Genomic DNA, 18,050 nt, shown 5'->3' with positions numbered 1-18,050 from the left:
CAAGCAAATGAACAAGCCCAGAAGCTCCAGGTGGGCCTAGCCAAGCTTTGCCCCTGCACAGCAACCAGCACGCAATCGGAAATAATACCAGTCCTCCACCGATCGTTGGCTACTCATCTTCCCACATCATTCACCAACAGCGACTTACAATATATCATGATGACGTTGGGTTAGCAAAAAAAAAAAATCCAATGGCTAGTCATACTCTTCATACTCATATACTCGTCACTCGTGTACTAACTGACCTGCTCGCCCACTAACGATCAATACCCTTTTCGACTTCCAAGAAGAAATGCCACCTGTTCAGAGATATACCATGGAATTTCTTAAGAGCCTAAGACAATGTTCTCTGGAAAACCCACAGCTGAAAAAGATACTAAGCCAAGAGGGGGTGCAACGGACATCAAAGAAGAAACGAGGATGTAGAGGGGGTAAGAATACCATGCACAAGATTAGAACTGTTGTTAATAGAAGATGTGACCACATAAGACCACGGGTTGAATCCTGGATAACTATGGACAAATCACAATCAAACCTAATCAGAGTAAAGACAGTCTACAATGGACAAACCAATCCCACCATGTTACCAACTTTCTTCATGTCAAATCCCAGATCCCTTGTGAACAAAATTGATGAGTTACAGCCCATCTTGACTAAAAATCATATAGATGTGGCTGCAATCTCTGAAACTTGGTTTGCTCCCCACATGCCTCTGGATATGTTGGACATTGATGGCTATACCTTGTTTTCCAAATGCCGAACTACTCGTTGTGGTGGAGGTGTAGCACTGTACATCAGGGACAACATCCCAACATATCCTCTCACCTTTATCAGTGTGCCTGACCATCTAGAATGCTTATGGCTAAGAGTGAGACCCCAGAAGCTCCCACGACACATATCTGCCATTGCTGTTTGTGCATTGTATTCTCCACCACAATCACCACATCAAGATGAGCTAATTGAACACTTAATAACCTCACTTGACCTACTCCGTACAAAATATCCAGACATTGGACTAGCAATCCTTGGGGATTTCAATCACCTCAAAGTGCATAACATCTGCCTTGATAACAATCTCTGTCAGGTCGTTCAGAGCAAGACCAGAGGTGAAGCCATCCTTGACATGATTATTACCAACATGAAGGCGTCGTATGAGAAGCCTGACATTCTCCCTCCCGTCAGCTCCAGTGACCACAACTGTGTTCTCTGGCGCCCAAAAGCAAAGCTAAGATCCTCCCCTGAGTGCACAAAAAGGGTTGTGCGTCCTATAAAAGAGCCTGGCTTGACTGAATTTGGCAGGTGGATTACTTCACACCCATGGCACGAAGTGAAAGAAGCGGTTAGTACTGAGGGAAAAACAAATGCTTTCTATAATACCATATTACCAAAAATAGACAGACACTTCCCAACGAAGACAGTGAAACTATATAACTCGGATAAACCATGGATCACCCCCAAAATCAAACACTTGATCCACCAGAGACAGAAAACTTTTAAGACTGGGAAATCAAGTGCCCTGGTCAGGTTCTACAGAAACAAGGTACAAAAAGAGATACATAAAGCATGGAGGAAGGCATGGATAAAGCCACCCCAAGAATTTGGCATAACAGAATTAAATCAATGTACAAAACTGTGAAAAAGGAAGATAGAATAAATGCCCCTGAGATCAACCCCAATGACTTTGTGACAATTGCTAATGCAATAAACACAACATTTGTAAGAGTATCACAATCCCTCCCACCTCTTGACTACTCGGCTCTACCTGCTTTTTTGCCATCACTTCCATTGCCTACCATACCAGTGTGGGATGTGCATAGGAAACTGTCCACCATCAACTGCCACAAATCCCCTGGGCCAGATGGGATTCCACAAAGCTTACTGAAGGAGTTTGCATGTGAGATCAGCATCCCTTTCTGTGATATTATTAACCAGTCCTTCACTGAAGGGGTGGTCCCTAAGGAGGCTATTGTGGTACCTATCCCCAAAACCTCTCCACCAAATATTGATGAACTGAGGCCAATTTCACTAACAGCCCAACTGGCCAAGTTATGTGAACAGTCTGCTTCAAATTGGATCATGAGTGACATTGCACCAGACCTAGACGCAATGCAGTTTGGCAGCAGACAGAATTGCTCCACAACACACTACTTGGTCAGTTTGATGGACTTTGCCTACAAGACATGTGACAAGCCGGGCTCAGTCTGCACCCTAATTACAGTGCATGCAAATGCACTGTTCTGTTCTTCCTGGGCATCTTCTTCTTATTACAGTGCATGAAAATGCACTGTACTGTTCTTCCTATGCTTCTTCTTATTGCAGTGCATGAAAATGCACTGTACTGTTCTTCCTAGGCTTCTTCTTATTATTATTCCGCTTACCAAATTCATTTTTTCTATTCAGCTTGAACCGTTTAACTTAGAAACTTCATTCAAACGTCGCAACGTAGGTCTTCAATAGGGGCATGCTGCTATGTATTTTTCAACTTTGTAACTTTTATACTTTTTAAACTATAAATTAAAAACTATTAAACATTTCCCCATAGACTTAACATTGGCCTCTATGACATCACAGTCGGATCGTTAAGCAATTAGAATCTTATGCCAGATGGCCAGCCCCACCTGCAGCAGCTCTCTCTCTCTCTCAGGCTTTAAGCATACAATCTCTCTGTGAAGACTACATATCCTGTTAACTGTTTCCTCTTTCCACAACTGTTTCAAAATAAAAGTCCTCACTGCAATAATACACTATTAAATCATTTAACCATTGAAACTACTCAACTATTTAACTGTTCAACCATTCCAACTGTCTGTTATCATCAACTATGCCTCCAGTCAACTACATGAGACCTCCATGTACCTAGCAACCAACATAGCAACCATTTAAATTAAGCGTTTATGACCGTTTCCATAGCAACCAACATGATTTTACTACAGTAACTTCTTTATTCCCAATAGTTGCAGCCATGGATACCCTATCAACAAATGTTTCAAAATAGAAGTCCTCAGTAGCAAGTTAGCTAGTTAGCATGGTTAGCATAGTTAGCATTTTTAGCATAGCTGCTAGAAATGATTAGCTAAGTTAGCTAATCAACCTAGTTAACATGGTTAGCATAGTTAGCATTGTTAGCATTTTTAGCATAGCTGTTAGAAATGATTAGCTAAGTTAGCTAATCAACCTAGTTAGCATTGTTAACATAGTTAGCATTGTTATCATAGTTAGCATTGTTAGCATAACTGTTAGAAATCATTAGATAAGTTAGCTAATCAACCTGGTTTGCATAGTTAGCATTGTTAGCATAGTTAGCATTTTTAGCATAACTGATAGAAATCATTAGCTAGGTTAGCTAATCAACCTGGTTAACATTGTTAACATAGTTAACATTGTTAGCATTGTTAACATTTTTACCATAACTGTTAGAAATCATTAGCTAAGTAAACCAATCAACCTGGTTATCATTGTTAACATAGTTAGATAACATTTTATCATACCTTTTAGAAATCATTAGTTAAGTTACAACTGGAATATTTAAGCTTTAAACTGTCTACCTTCACACATCAACTGTCTTTAAACTATGCAACCACCATGTTTACCCTAGCTACACCTTAGTAACCATATCTACATTATCTATCTATATATTTTTGCATTTTCATGCACTGGTAATTCCTTGGAATTGCATTTCTAGTTACAGTGCATGAAAATGCACTGTACTGTTATTCCAAGTCTTCTTATTATTACAGTGCATGAAAATGCACTGTACTGTTCTTCCTAGGCTTCTTATTATTACAGTGCATGAAAATGCACTGTACTGTTCTTCCTAGTCTTCTTCAACTTCTTATTATTCTTCTTCTAACGCACGCAATTCAGCTTCAACCGCTTAACGTAGAAACTCCATTCAAACTATGTCACGTAGGTCTTACTTACGCGATGTGGGCTTTGTATTTTTCAACTTTGTAACTTTTATACTTTTTAAACTATTAGTTAAAAACTATTACAATTTCCCCCATAGACTTAACATTGCTCATTATGACATCACGGCAGCAATTAGAATCTTACGCCAGGTGGCCGGCCACCTGGGCACCAACTGTCAGTTTCTCTCAGGCAATCTCTCTGAAGACTACATATTCTGTTCCCCTGTATCCTCTGTGCACAACAGTATCAAAATAAGTCCTCCTAATTCCATCCAACTTTATATCCATTCATCTTCTTCAAACCATTCACTCATCCACCCATTCTAAACAGTCTGCCTATCAACATCAATTAGACGTTCTACATTCAACTTTTAAACAATCTACTCTGTCTCAGGCTGGCTCTCTTAAGACTAGCCAGTTAAATTGATTACACCTGTATCTGTATCCACTACTCTCAGTAGAGAGCTGTGTCTCTCCATTCTACAAGAATATAAGGCACATTCCATCCAACATTCTATCCATTCATCTTCTTCAGACCATTCACTCATCCACCCATTAAACTGTCTATCAACATCTATTAAACAATCTGTCTATCAACATCCATTAAACTCTCTGTCTATCAACATTAATTAGACTATCTACCTTCAACTTTTTAATTATTTACTCTGTCTCAGGCTTTAAGAGTACACTCTGGCTCTCTTAAGACTAGCCAGTTAAATTGATTACACCTGTATCAACTACTCTCAGAGAGCTGTATCAGTGTCTCTCTTAACAAGAATATAAGGCACATTCCATCCAACCTTCTATCCATTCATCTTCTTCAGACCATTCACTCATCCACCATTAAACTGTCAATCAATATCTATTAAACAATCTGCCTATCAACATCCATTAAACATTCTGTCTATCAACATTAATTAGACTATCTACATACAACTTTTAAAGTATTTACTGTGGGTCCCTCTCAAGCAGCGTTTATATGTCCTCCCTCGCTCCTCGATCCTCAATGATCTACATAAAGAAAGATAGAAGAAGGGCTAGACTATCCCATTGTTGCCGCTCCATCATTCTTTATGTAGATCAGTGAGGAGCGAGAGAGGACGCGTAAACGCTATATGAGAGGCACCTTCTGTCTCAGGCTTTAAGCATACAATCTCATTAAGACTACAGATCCTGTTAAATGTTTCCTCTGTCCACAACTGTTTCAAAATAAAAGTCCTCACTGCAATAATACACTATTAAATCATTTGACCATTGAAACTACTCAACTATTTAACTGTTCAACCATTCCAACTGTCAGTTATCATCAACTATGCCTCCAGTCAACTACATGAAACCTCCATGTACCTAGCAACCAACATAGCAACCATTAAAATTAAGCGTTTATGACCGTTTCCATAGCAACCAACATGATTATACTGCAGTAACTTCTTGTTTCCTGATAGTGGCCACCATGGATACCCTAGCAACAAATGTTTCAAAATAAAAGTCCTCACTAGCAAGTTATCTAGTTAGCATGGTTAGCTTTGTTAGCATAGCTAGCATTTTTAGCATAACTGCAAAAAATCATCAACTAAGTTAGCTAATCAACCTGGTTAGCATTGTTAGCAAATCTAGCATTGTTAGCATAGTTAGCATTTTTAGCATTACTGCTAGAAATCATCGGTTAAGTTAGCTAATCAACCTGGTTAGCATTGTTAGTAAAGTTAGCATTGCTAACATAATTAGCATTTTTAGCACAACTGCTAGAAATCATTAGCTAAGTTAGCTAATCAACATTTTAACATGAATAGAAATCATTAGTTAACTTAGAACTGGAACGTTTCAGCTATAAACTGTCTACCTTCACACTATCAACTCTCTGTAAATGATGCAACCACCATGTTTACCCTAGCTACACCTTAGTAACCATATCTACATTATCTATCTTTTTTTTGCATTTTCATGCACTGGTAATTCCTTGGAATTGCATTTCTAGTTAAACTTCTTCTTCTAACGCTCGCAATTCAGCTTCAACCGTTTAACGTAGAAACTTCATTCAAACTTTGTTGCGTAGGTCTTGCTTATGCCATATGTGCTTTGTATTTTTCAACTTTGTAACTTTTATACTTTTTAAACTATTAGTTAAAAACTATCACCATTTCCCCCATAGACTTAACATTGCTCATTATGACATCACGGCAGCAATTAGAATGTTACCCCAGCTGGTCAGCCACCTGGGCACCAACTGTCAGTTTCTCTCAGGCTCCTCTCTGAAGACTACATATTCTGTTCCCCTGTATCCTCTGTGCACAACAGTATCAAAATAAGTCCTCCTAATTCCATCCAACTTTATATCCATTCATCTTCTTCAAACCATTCACTCATCCACCCATTCTAAACAGTCTGCCTATCAACAACATCAATTAGACGCTCTACATTGAACTTTTAAACAATCTACTCTGTCTCAGGCTGGCTCTCTTAAGACTAGCCAGTTAAATTGATTACACCTGTATCTGTATCCACTACTCTCAGTAGAGAGCTGTGTCTCTCCATTCTACAAGAATATAAGGCACATTCCATCCAACATTCTATCCATTCATCTTCTTCAGACCATTCACTCATCCACCCATTAAACTGTCTATCAACATCTATTAAACAATCTGTCTATCAACATCCATTAAACTCTCTGTCTATCAACATTAATTAGACTATCTACATTCAACTTTTAAATTATTTACTCTGTCTCAGGCTTTAAGAGTACTCTGGCTCTCTCAAGACTAGCCAGTTAAATTGATTACACCTGTGTCAACTACTCTCAGAGAGCTGTATCAGTGTCTCTCTTAACAAGAATATAAGGCACATTCCATCCAACCTTCTATCCATTCATCCTCCTCAGACCATTCACTCATCCACCCATTAAACTGTCAATCAATATAAAACAATCTGCCTATCAACATCCATTAAACATTCTATCTATCAACATTAATTAGACTATCTACATACAACTTTTAAAGTATTTACTGTGGGTCCCTCTCAAGCAGCGTTTATATGTCCTCCCTCGCTCCTCGATCCTCAATGATCTACATAAAGAAAGATAGAAGAAGGGCTAGACTATCCCATTGTTGCCGCTCCATCATTCTTTATGTAGATCAGTGAGGAGCGAGAGAGGACGCGTAAACGCTATGAGAGGCACCTTCTGTCTCAGGCTTTAAGCATACAATCTCATTAAGACTACAGATCCTGTTTCACTACTTCCTCTGTCCACAACTGTTTCAAAATAAAGGTCCTCACTGCAATAATACACTATTAAATCATTTAACCATTGAAACTACTCAACTATTGAACTGTTCAACCATTCCAACTGTCAGTTATCATCCACTATGCCTCCAGTCAACTACATGAAACCTCCATGTACCTAGCAACCAACATAGCAACCATTAAAATTAAGCGTTTATGACCGTTTCCATAGCAACCAACATGATTATACTGCAGTAACTTCTTGTTTCCTGATAGTGGCCACCATTGATACCCTAGCAACAAATGTTTCAAAATAAAAGTCCTCACTAGCAAGTTAGCTAGTTAGCATAGTTAGCATTGTTAACATAGTTAGCATTTTTAGCATAACTGCTAGAAATCATCGGTTAAGTTAGCTAATCAACCTGGTTAGCATTGTTAGTAAAGTTAGCATTGCTAGCATAATAAGCATTTTTAGCGTAACTGCTAGAAATCATTAGCTAAGTTAGCTAATCAACATTTTAACATGAATAGAAATCATTAGTTAAGTTAGAACTGGAATGTTTCATCTTTAAACTGTCTACCTTCACACTATCAACTCTCTGTAAACTATGCAACCACCATGTTTACCCTAGCTACACCTTAGTAACCATATCTACATTATCTATCTATTTTTGCATTTTCATGCACTGGTAATTCCTTGGAATTGCATTTCTAGTTATTATTAAACTTCTTCTTCTAACGCAGCCAATTCAGCTTCAACCGTTTAACGTAGAAACTTCATTCAAACGTTGTTGCGTAGCTCTTGCTTATGCCATGCCTGCTTTGTATTTTTTAACTTTGTAACTTTTATACTTTTTAAACTATTACTTAAAAACTATTACCATTTCCCCCATAGACTTAACATTGCTCATTATGACATCACGGCAGCAATTAGAATCTTACGCCAGGTGGCCGGCCACCTGGGCACCAACTGTCAGTTTCTCTGGCTTTAAGCATACAGTCTCTCAGAAGACTACATATCCTGTTAACTGTTTCCTCTGTCCACAACTGTTTCAAAATAAAAGTCCTCACTGCAATAATACACTATTAAATCATTTAACCATTGAAACTACTCAACTATTGAACTGTTCAACCATTCCAACTGTCAGTTATCATCCACTATGCCTCCAGTCAACTACATGAAACCTCATGTACCTAGCAACCAACATAGCAACCATTCAAATTAAGTGTTTATGACCGTTTCCATAGCAACCAACATGATTATACTGCAGTAACTTCTTGTTTCCTGATAGTGGCCACCATGGAAACCCTAGCAACAATTGTTTCAAAATAAAAGTCCTCACTAGCAAGTTAGCTAGTTAGCATGGTTAGCATAGTTAGCATTGTTAGCATTTTTAGCATAACTGCAAAAAATCATCAACTAAGTTAGCTAATCAACCTGGTTAGCATTGTTAGCAAATTTAGCATTGTTAGCATATTTAGCAATTTTAGCATTACTGCTAGAAATCATCGGTTAAGTTAGCTAATCAACCTGGTTAGCATTGTTAATAAAGTTAGCATTGCTAACATTATTAGCATTTTTAACGTAACTGCTAGAAATCATTAGCTAAGTTAGCTAATCAACATTTTAACATGAATAGAAATCATTAGTTAAGTTAGAACTGGAATGTTTCATCTTTTAACTGTCTACCTTCACACTATCAACTCTCTGTAAACTATGCAACCACCATGGTTACCCTAGCTACACATTAGTAACCATATCTACATTATCTATCTATTTTTGCATTTTCATGCACTGGTAATTCCTTGGAATTGCATTTCTAGTTATTATTATTCTCCTAACCAGGTCCTATTCAGCTTCAACCGTTTAACGTAGAAACTTGGTTCAAACTTTGTTACGTAGGTCTTGAAAATAAGACTAAGTCTATGTATATTTCAGTTCTGTAAACTTGATACTTTTTGAAATATTAGCAAAATATTTTTCCCCATTGACTTTTCATAGACCTCTGAAGCTGCCATGTTGGCCATATAAGGAGATCCGGGAGTTAATTGAAGCCAACTGCCCATATATGGCAAGCTTTTTTGTAGGCGAACTTCAGACGTCTATCACGCTGCACTGCTGATTAAGCTGATTTGCACCTGTGTCAAGAGCCAGCGGCTCAAGGCCCTATCAAGTTTAATTGACAGCCAGTTAAATTGAACCTACATTATCAGCTCTCTCTCTACCCATTCACTCATATACACACACACACACACACACACACACACACCTGACTGCAGCACTTCATATATACCACACTTCTCCATGCACTCCACAACATTCTCACCTTAACCTAACTCTCCCATTTCACTGCATCATAGAAAGCCATGCTCCTTACATCCACTTACATCCACTCACACACACACACGCACGCACGCACGCACACTCACACGCACTCACACTCAGAGGTGGAAAAGTCAAGCTTCAGAGAGTAAAAGTCCAATCACGTATTGGTTCTATCTGTGCACTTAAACACAGGTGATCTCACCAATTAGCTGCTCTGCCTGGCTGAAGAGTTACTACTGAGAATCAGCTGGTTGGTTGGACTTTTCCACCTCTGCCCCTAAGCCACATACATACAACACACTGCCCCCCCCCCCCCCCCTTCCCTCACCTTCCTCTGTCCACAACTGTTTGTAAATTTAAGTTTGTTTCACATTTTATCTTATGTCTTGCTTTTGCATGCACTGGTAATTTCCTCGAAATTACGTTTTCTAATTACAGTGCATGCAAATGCACTGTACTGTTCTTCCTAGACTTCTTCTTATTACAGTGCATATGCAAATGCACTGTACTGTTCTTCCTAGACTTCTTCTTATTACAGTGCATGCAAATGCACTGTACTGTTCTTCCTAGGCTTCTTATAGTTACAGTGCATGAAAATGCACTGTACTGTTCTTCCTAGTCTTCTTATTACAGTGCATGAAAATGCACTGTACTGTTCTTCCTAGTCTTCTTATTATTTTCTTTATTATTATTCCGCTGACAGCTTTTTCTAACCGCAATTTCTCTTCAACCGTTTAACTTAGAAACTTCATTCAAACTTTGTAACGTAGGTATTCTAATGGATCGGGTTGCTATGATTTTTCAACTTTGTAACTTTTATACTTTTTGAACTAAAAATTAAAAACTATTAAAAATTTCCCCATAGACTTAACATTGGCCTCTATGACATCACAATCAGGTCGTTGAGCAATTAGAATCTTATGCCAGGTGGCCAGCCCCACCTGCAGCAGCCCTCTCTCTCTCAGGCTTTAAGCATACAATCTCTCTGTGAAGACTACATATCCTGTTAACTGTTTCCTCTGTCCACAACTGTTTCAAAATAAAAGTCCTCACTGCAATAATACACTATTAAATCATTTAACCACTGAAACTACTCAACTATTTAACTGTTCAACCATTCCAACTGTCAGTTATCATCAACTATGCCTCCAGTCAACTAAATGAAACCTCCATGTACCTAGCAACCAACATAGCAACCATTTAAATTAAGTGTTTTTGACAGTTTCCATAGCAACCAACATGATAATACTACAGTAACTTCTTTATTCCTGATAGTGGGCACCATGGATACCCTAGCAACTACTGTTTCAAAATAAAAGTCCTCACTAGCAAGTTAGCATTGTTAGCATGGTTAGCATTGTTAACATAGTTAGCATTTTTAGCATAACTGCTAAAAATGATTAGCTAAGTTAGCTAATCAACCTGGTTAGCATTGTTAGCATAGTTAGCATTGTTAGCATTTTTAGCACAACTGCTAAAATGATTAGCTAAGTTAGCTAATCAACGTGGTTAGCATTGTTAACATAGTTAGCAATGTTAGCATAGTTAGCTGATGATTTCTAGCAGTAATGCTAAAAATGCTAAGTTAACTTATCAACCTGGTTAGCATTGTTAACATAGTTAACATTTTAGAATACCTGTTAGAAATTATTAGTTAAGTTAGAACAGGAATGTTTAAGCTTTAAAATGTCTACCTTAACACTATCAACTCTCTTTAAACTATGCAACCACCATGTTTACCCTAGCTACACCTTAGTAGCCATATCTAATTTTTTTTGCATTTTCATGCACTGGTAATTCCTTGGAATTGCATTTCTAGTTATTTTCTTTATTATTATTCCGCTGACAGCTTTTTCTAACCGCAATTTCTCTTCAACCGTTTAACTTAGAAACTTCATTCAAACTTTGTAACGTAGGTATTCTAATGGATCGGGTTGCTATGACTTTTCAACTTTGTAACTTTTATACTTTTTGAACTATAAATTAAAAACTATTAAAAATTTCCCCATAGACTTAACATTGGCCTCTATGACATCACAATCGGGTCGTTAAGCAATTAGAATCTTATGCCAGGTGGCCAGCCCCACCTGCAGCAGCCCTCTCTCTCTCAGGCTTTAAGCATACAATCTCTCTGTGAAGACTACATATCCTGTTAACTGTTTCCTCTGTCCACAACTGTTTCAAAATAAAAGTCCTCACTGCAATAATACACTATTAAATCATTTAACCACTGAAACTACTCAACTATTTAACTGTTCAACCATTCCAACTGTCATTTATCATCAACTATGCCTCCAGTCAACTAAATGAATCCTCCATGTACCTAGCAACCAACATAGCAACCATTAAAATTAAGCGTTTTTGACAGTTTCCATAGCAACCAACATGATTATACTACAGTAACTTCTTTATTCTTGATAGTGGGCACCATGGATACCCTAGCAACTACTGTTTCAAAATAAAAGTCCTCACTAGCAAGTTAGCATTGTTAGCATGGTTAGCACAGTTAGCATTGTTAACATAGTTAGCATTTTTAGCATAACTGCTAAAAATGATTAGCTAAGTTAGCTCATCAACCTGGTTAGCATTGTTAGCATAGTTAGCATTGTTAACATAGTTAGCATTTTTAGCACAACTGCTAAAATGATTAGCTAAGTTAGCTAATCAACGTGGTTAGCATAGTTAACATAGTTAGCAATGTTAGCATAGTTAACATTTTTTAGCATTACTGCTAGAAATCATCAGCTAAGTTAACTTATCAACCTGGTTAGCATTGTTAGCATAGTTAACATTTTAGAATACCTGTTAGAAATTATTAGTTAAGTTAGAACAGGAATGTTTAAGCTTTAAAATGTCTACCTTAACACTATCAACTCTCTTTAAACTATGCAACCACCATGTTTACCCTAGCTACACCTTAGTAGCCATATCTACATTTTTTTGCATTTTCATGCACTGGTAATTCCTTGGAATTGCATTTCTAGTTATTATTATTCCGCTGACCGATTTTTCTAACCGCAATTTCTCTTCAACCGTTTAACTTAGCAACTTCATTCAAACTTCGTAACGTAGGTATTCTAATGGATCGGGTTGCTATGACTTTTCAACTTTGTAACTTTTATACTTTTTGAACTATTAAATAAAAACTATTAAAAATTTCCCCATAGACTTAACATTGGCCTCTATGACATCACATTCGGGTCGTTGAGCAATTAGAATCTTATGCCAGGTGGCCAGCCCCACCTGCAGCAGCCCTCTCTCTCTCAGGCTTTAAGCATACAATCTCTCTTTGAAGACTACATATCCTGTTTCCTCTGTCCACAACTGTTTCAAAATAAAAGTCCTCACTGCAATAATACACTATTAAATCATTTAACCACTGAAACTACTCAACTATTTAACTGTTCAACCATTCCAACTGTCAGTTATCATCAACTATGCCTCCAGTCAACTAAATGAAACCTCCATGTACCTAGCAACTAACATAGCAAACATTAAAATTAAGCGTTTTTGACAGTTTCCATAGCAACCAACATGATTCTACTTCAGTAACTTCTTTATTCTTGATAGTGGGCACCATGGATACCCTAGCAACTACTGTTTCAAAATAAAACTAGCAAGTTAGCATTGTTAGCATGGTTAGCATAGTTAGCATTTTTAGCATAACTGCTAAAAATGTTTAGCTAAGTTAGCTAATCAACCTGGTTAGCATTGTTAGCATAGTTAGCATTGTTAGCATAGTAAGCATTTTTAACACAACTGCTAAAAATGATTAGCTAAGTTAGCTAATCAACGTGGTTAGCATTGTTAACATAGTTAGCATTGTTAGCATAGTTAGCATTTTTAGCATTACTGCTAGAAATCATTAGCCAAGTAAACCAGTCAACCTGGTTATCATTGTTAGCATAGTTAACATTTTAGAATACCTGTTAGAAATCATTAGTTAAGTTAGAACAGGAATGTTTAAGCTTTAAAATGTCTACCTTAACACTATCAACTCTCTTTAAACTATGTAACCACCATGTTTAAACCTAGCTACACCTTAATAACCATATCTACATTATCTATCTATAATTTTTTTTGCATTTTCATGCACTGGTAATTCCTTGGAATTGCATTTCTAGTTATTATTATTCCGCTGATCGATTTTTCTAACCGCAATTTCTCTTCAACCGTTTAACTTAGAAACTTCATTCAAACTCTGTAACGTAGGTCTTCTAATGGATCGGGTTGGTATGACTTTTCAACTTTGTAACTTTTATACTTTTTGAACTATTAAATAAAAACTATTAAAATTTCCCCATAGACTTAACATTGGCCTCTATGACATCACAATCGGGTCGTTGAGCAATTAGAATCTTATGCCAGGTGGCCAGCCCCACCTGCAGCAGCCCTCTCTCTCTCAGGCTTTAAGCATACAATCTCTCTGTGAAGACTACATATCCTGTTTACTGTTTCCTCTGTCCACAACTGTTTCAAAATAAAAGTCATCACTGCAATAATACACTATTAAATCATTTAACCACTGAAACTACTCAACTATTTAACTGTTCAACCATTCCAACTGTCAGTTATCATCAACTATGCCTCCAGTCAACTAAATGAAACCTCCATGTACCTAGCAACCAACATAGCAACCATTAAAATTAAGCGTTTTTGACAGTTTCCATAGCAACCAACATGATTATACTACAGTAACTTCTTCATTCCTGATAGTGGGCACCATGGATACCCTAGCAACTACTGTTTCAAAATAAAAGTCCTCACTAGCAAGTTAGCATTGTTAACATGGTTAGCATAGTTAACATTGTTAGCATAGTTAGCATTTTTAGCATAACTGCTAAAATAATTAGCCAAGTTAGCTAATCAACCTGGTTAGCATTGTTAGCATAGTTAGCATTTTTAACACAACTGCTAAAATGATTAGCTAAGTTAGCTAATCAATGTGGTTAGCATTGTTAGCATAGTTAGCAATGTTAACATAGTTAGCATTTTTAGTATTACTGCTAGAAATCATCAGCTAATCCATGTACCTAGCAACCAACATAGCAACCATTAAAATTAAGCGTTTTTGACAGTTTCCATAGCAACCAACATGATTATACTACAGTAACTTCTTCATTCCTGATAGTGGGCACCATGGATACCCTAGCAACTACTGTTTCAAAATAAAAGTCCTCACTAGCAAGTTAGCATTGTTAACATGGTTAGCATAGTTAGCATTGTTAGCATAGTTAGCATTTTTAGCATAACTGCTAAAATAATTAGCTAAGTTAGCTAATCAACCTGGTTAGCATTGTTAGCATAGTTAGCATTTTTAACACAACTGCTAAAATGATAAGCTAAGTTAGCTAATCAATGTGGTTAGCATTGTTAACATAGTTAGCAATGTTAGCATAGTTAGCATTTTTAGCATTACTGCTAGAAATCATCAGCTAAGTTAACTTATCAACCTGGTTAGCATTGTTAGCATAGTTAACATTTTAGAATACCTGTTAGAAAGTATTAGTTAAGTTAGAACAGGAATGTTTAAGCTTTAAAATGTCTACCTTAACACTATCAACTCTCTTTAACCCTCTAACCGCCCGGGTTTTTTTGGATTTTTGCATTAAAAAATTCAAAAGGCCATGGCTTGAAAGTGGTCAGAGATAAAGTCCTACTGTAAATGTGAAAATCATTGAGTATGAACTAAAGTTTATAAAGGTAGTACATTTACTCATCTAATTTGCATATTATGACGTCACAGGATGGCAATAGCGTCAAATTATGCACATTTCAGTAAATACTGATTGTTGAACACATTTGAGTAGTTTTACTTTGATTTTTGTAATTTCTCCGACATAACAACCAAACAGGACCACAGCCACATGTAAACCAACAATAGTAAACTATTAGTATTATCACAATCCCTATGTTAGTATATAATAAAGTAGCCTGATCAAATCAGTTCCTATCGCGGATGACTTTGTAGTTCTTCAGAGCCCTATTTTTACTAGACCTGCTGTCTGTACCATGTCAATTACAGACACTATCATCATGATTATCACTGGCACCAAGCACACCATGCTTATTTGAACCCTTTGGTCAACATTGCTGCAAGTAAACATTGACGTACACACGCAAAGACCCACCTCCATTCACAGACGCATCTTGACTGTCACTGCCAATGAACGACCGATCATAATCTCCAAAAGGCAGATATTCTCCTTCAGAATCAGAGTAGGTGAATGGCAGACCCAGGACTTCATAACACACGACTTTGTTTTTTAACATTTGCCGTTTTTCTGCTTCAATTTGTGCATAGCGATCGCGCATTTCACTTCCGCGTTATGAACAGGAAATGCGTCTTTTTTTTTTGCTTCTCGCGAGTAATACAGGCACTTCCTGAAAACTTTTTTACTCGAATTTGGGCTTGAATCGAAGCTCTGGATGTCTGCCAACTAGTGGTGGAGAGTACAAAGGCGATTTGTCACCCTACTCGGATCTACCGTCTGTTTTAATCAGTGATGTTGCTTGTCGCCGTACGGCGCCTTGGGCGGTTAGCAGAGGTGGAAAAAGTACTAAAATATTGTACTCAAGTAAAAGTACCAATACTTTGCTGAAATATTACTCAAGTACAAGTTACAATACCCATCTGAAAATATACTCAAGTAAAAGTAAAAAGTAGTTAACTAAAAATGTACTTTAAGTAAAAGTTACTTAGTTACTTTTTTTGTTTAGGGAGGCAGCTAAGGCAGATTCGAGTCCGGCCTGCGGTCATTTCCCAATCCCACCCCATCTCTCTCTCCCACTTGCTTCCTGTCTCACCCTTCGCTGTCCTATACAAATAAAGGCAAAAAAGCCAAACAAATATTTTTTTAAAAAACTAGAACGGTCACGCACATGAGGGTTAATACTAATTTGTTGTGAGAAAGTAGGTGCTATTTCTGCGTTTATATGCTTTCAACTGTATATTTTACCTGAATATTTCAATGTCCAAATTACAGTAAATGTCAAAATGAATGTCAGACAAAATGTAAAGTTTGCCTTTTTGTATATAAGTGGTATATAAAGCAAAATGGTAGGCCTATAGTCCACCTGCACAACAATTGATAAAGTAGGCTATCTTTTGTTGAATTTAGTTGAACATCCCTAGTGGACAGCTTCACGCCTTATTGGCTGACCATGACCATTGTCACCTTAGTAGTTCCGACGATTCACTTTTTTCCTCTTTTTTTTTTACTCAAGTAACTGATTGGATTTGTGATGTATCAAAGTACAATACTTCACTCAAAATGTAATCAAGTAAAATTTAAATACCGATTTTTAAAACTACTCAAAAAATCCAAAATACACAAAAAAGCTACTCAATACAGTATTTTGAGTAAATGTATTTAGTTACTTTCCACCTCTGGCGGTTAGAGGGTTAAACTATGCAACCACCATGTTTACCCTAGCTACACCTTAGTAGCCATATCTACATTTTTTTGCATTTTCATGCACTGGTAATTCCTTGGAATTGCATTTCTAGTTACAGTGCATGAAAATGCACTGTACTGTTCTTCCTAGTCTTCTTATTACAGTGCATGAAAATGCACTGTACTGTTCTTCCTAGGCTTCTTCTTCTTATTATTATTCTTCTTCTAACGCACGCAAATCAGCTAGAACCGTTTAACGTAGAAACTTCATTCAAACTGCGTTACGTAGGTCTTACTTAGGACATGTGTGCTATGACTTTTCAACTTTGTAACTTTTATACTTTTTAAACTATTAGTTAAAAACTATTACAATTTCCCCCATAGACTTAACATTGCTCATTATGACATCACGGCAGCAATTAGAATCTTACTCCAGCTGGCCAGCCACCTGGGCACCAACTGTCAGTTTCTCTCAGGCAATCTTTCTGAAGACTACATATTCTGTTCCCCTGTATCCTCTGTGCACAACAGTATCAAAATAAGTCCTCCTAATTCCATCCAACTTTATATCCATTCATCTTCTTCAAACCATTCACTCATCCACCCATTCTAAACAGTCTGCCTATCAACATCAATTAGACGTTCTACATTCAACTTTTAAACAATCTACTCTGTCTCAGGCTGGCTCTCTTAAGACTAGCCAGTTAAATTGATTACACCTGTATCTGTATCCACTACTCTCAGTAGAGAGCTGTGTCTCTCCATTCTACAAGAATATAAGGCACATTCCATCCAACATTCTATCCATTCATCTTCTTCAGACCATTCACTCATCCACCCATTAAACTGTCTATCAACATCTATTAAACAATCTGTCTATCAACATCCATTAAACTCTCTGTCTATCAACATTAATTAGACTATCTACATTCAACTTTTTAATTATTTACTCTGTCTCAGGCTTTAAGAGTACACTCTGGCTCTCTTAAGACTAGCCAGTTAAATTGATTACACCTGTGTCAACTACTCTCAGAGAGCTGTATCAGTGTCTCTCTTAACAAGAATATAAGGCACATTCCATCCAACCTTCTATCCATTCATCTTCTTCAGACCATTCACTCATCCACCATTAAACTGTCAATCAATATCTATTAAACAATCTGCCTATCAACATCCATTAAACATTCTGTCTATCAACAT

This window comes from Sardina pilchardus, chromosome 17, assembly GCF_963854185.1.
Source record: "Sardina pilchardus chromosome 17, fSarPil1.1, whole genome shotgun sequence".
NCBI lineage: Eukaryota > Metazoa > Chordata > Actinopteri > Clupeiformes > Clupeidae > Sardina > Sardina pilchardus.
This window is presented reverse-complemented; position numbering follows the sequence as displayed.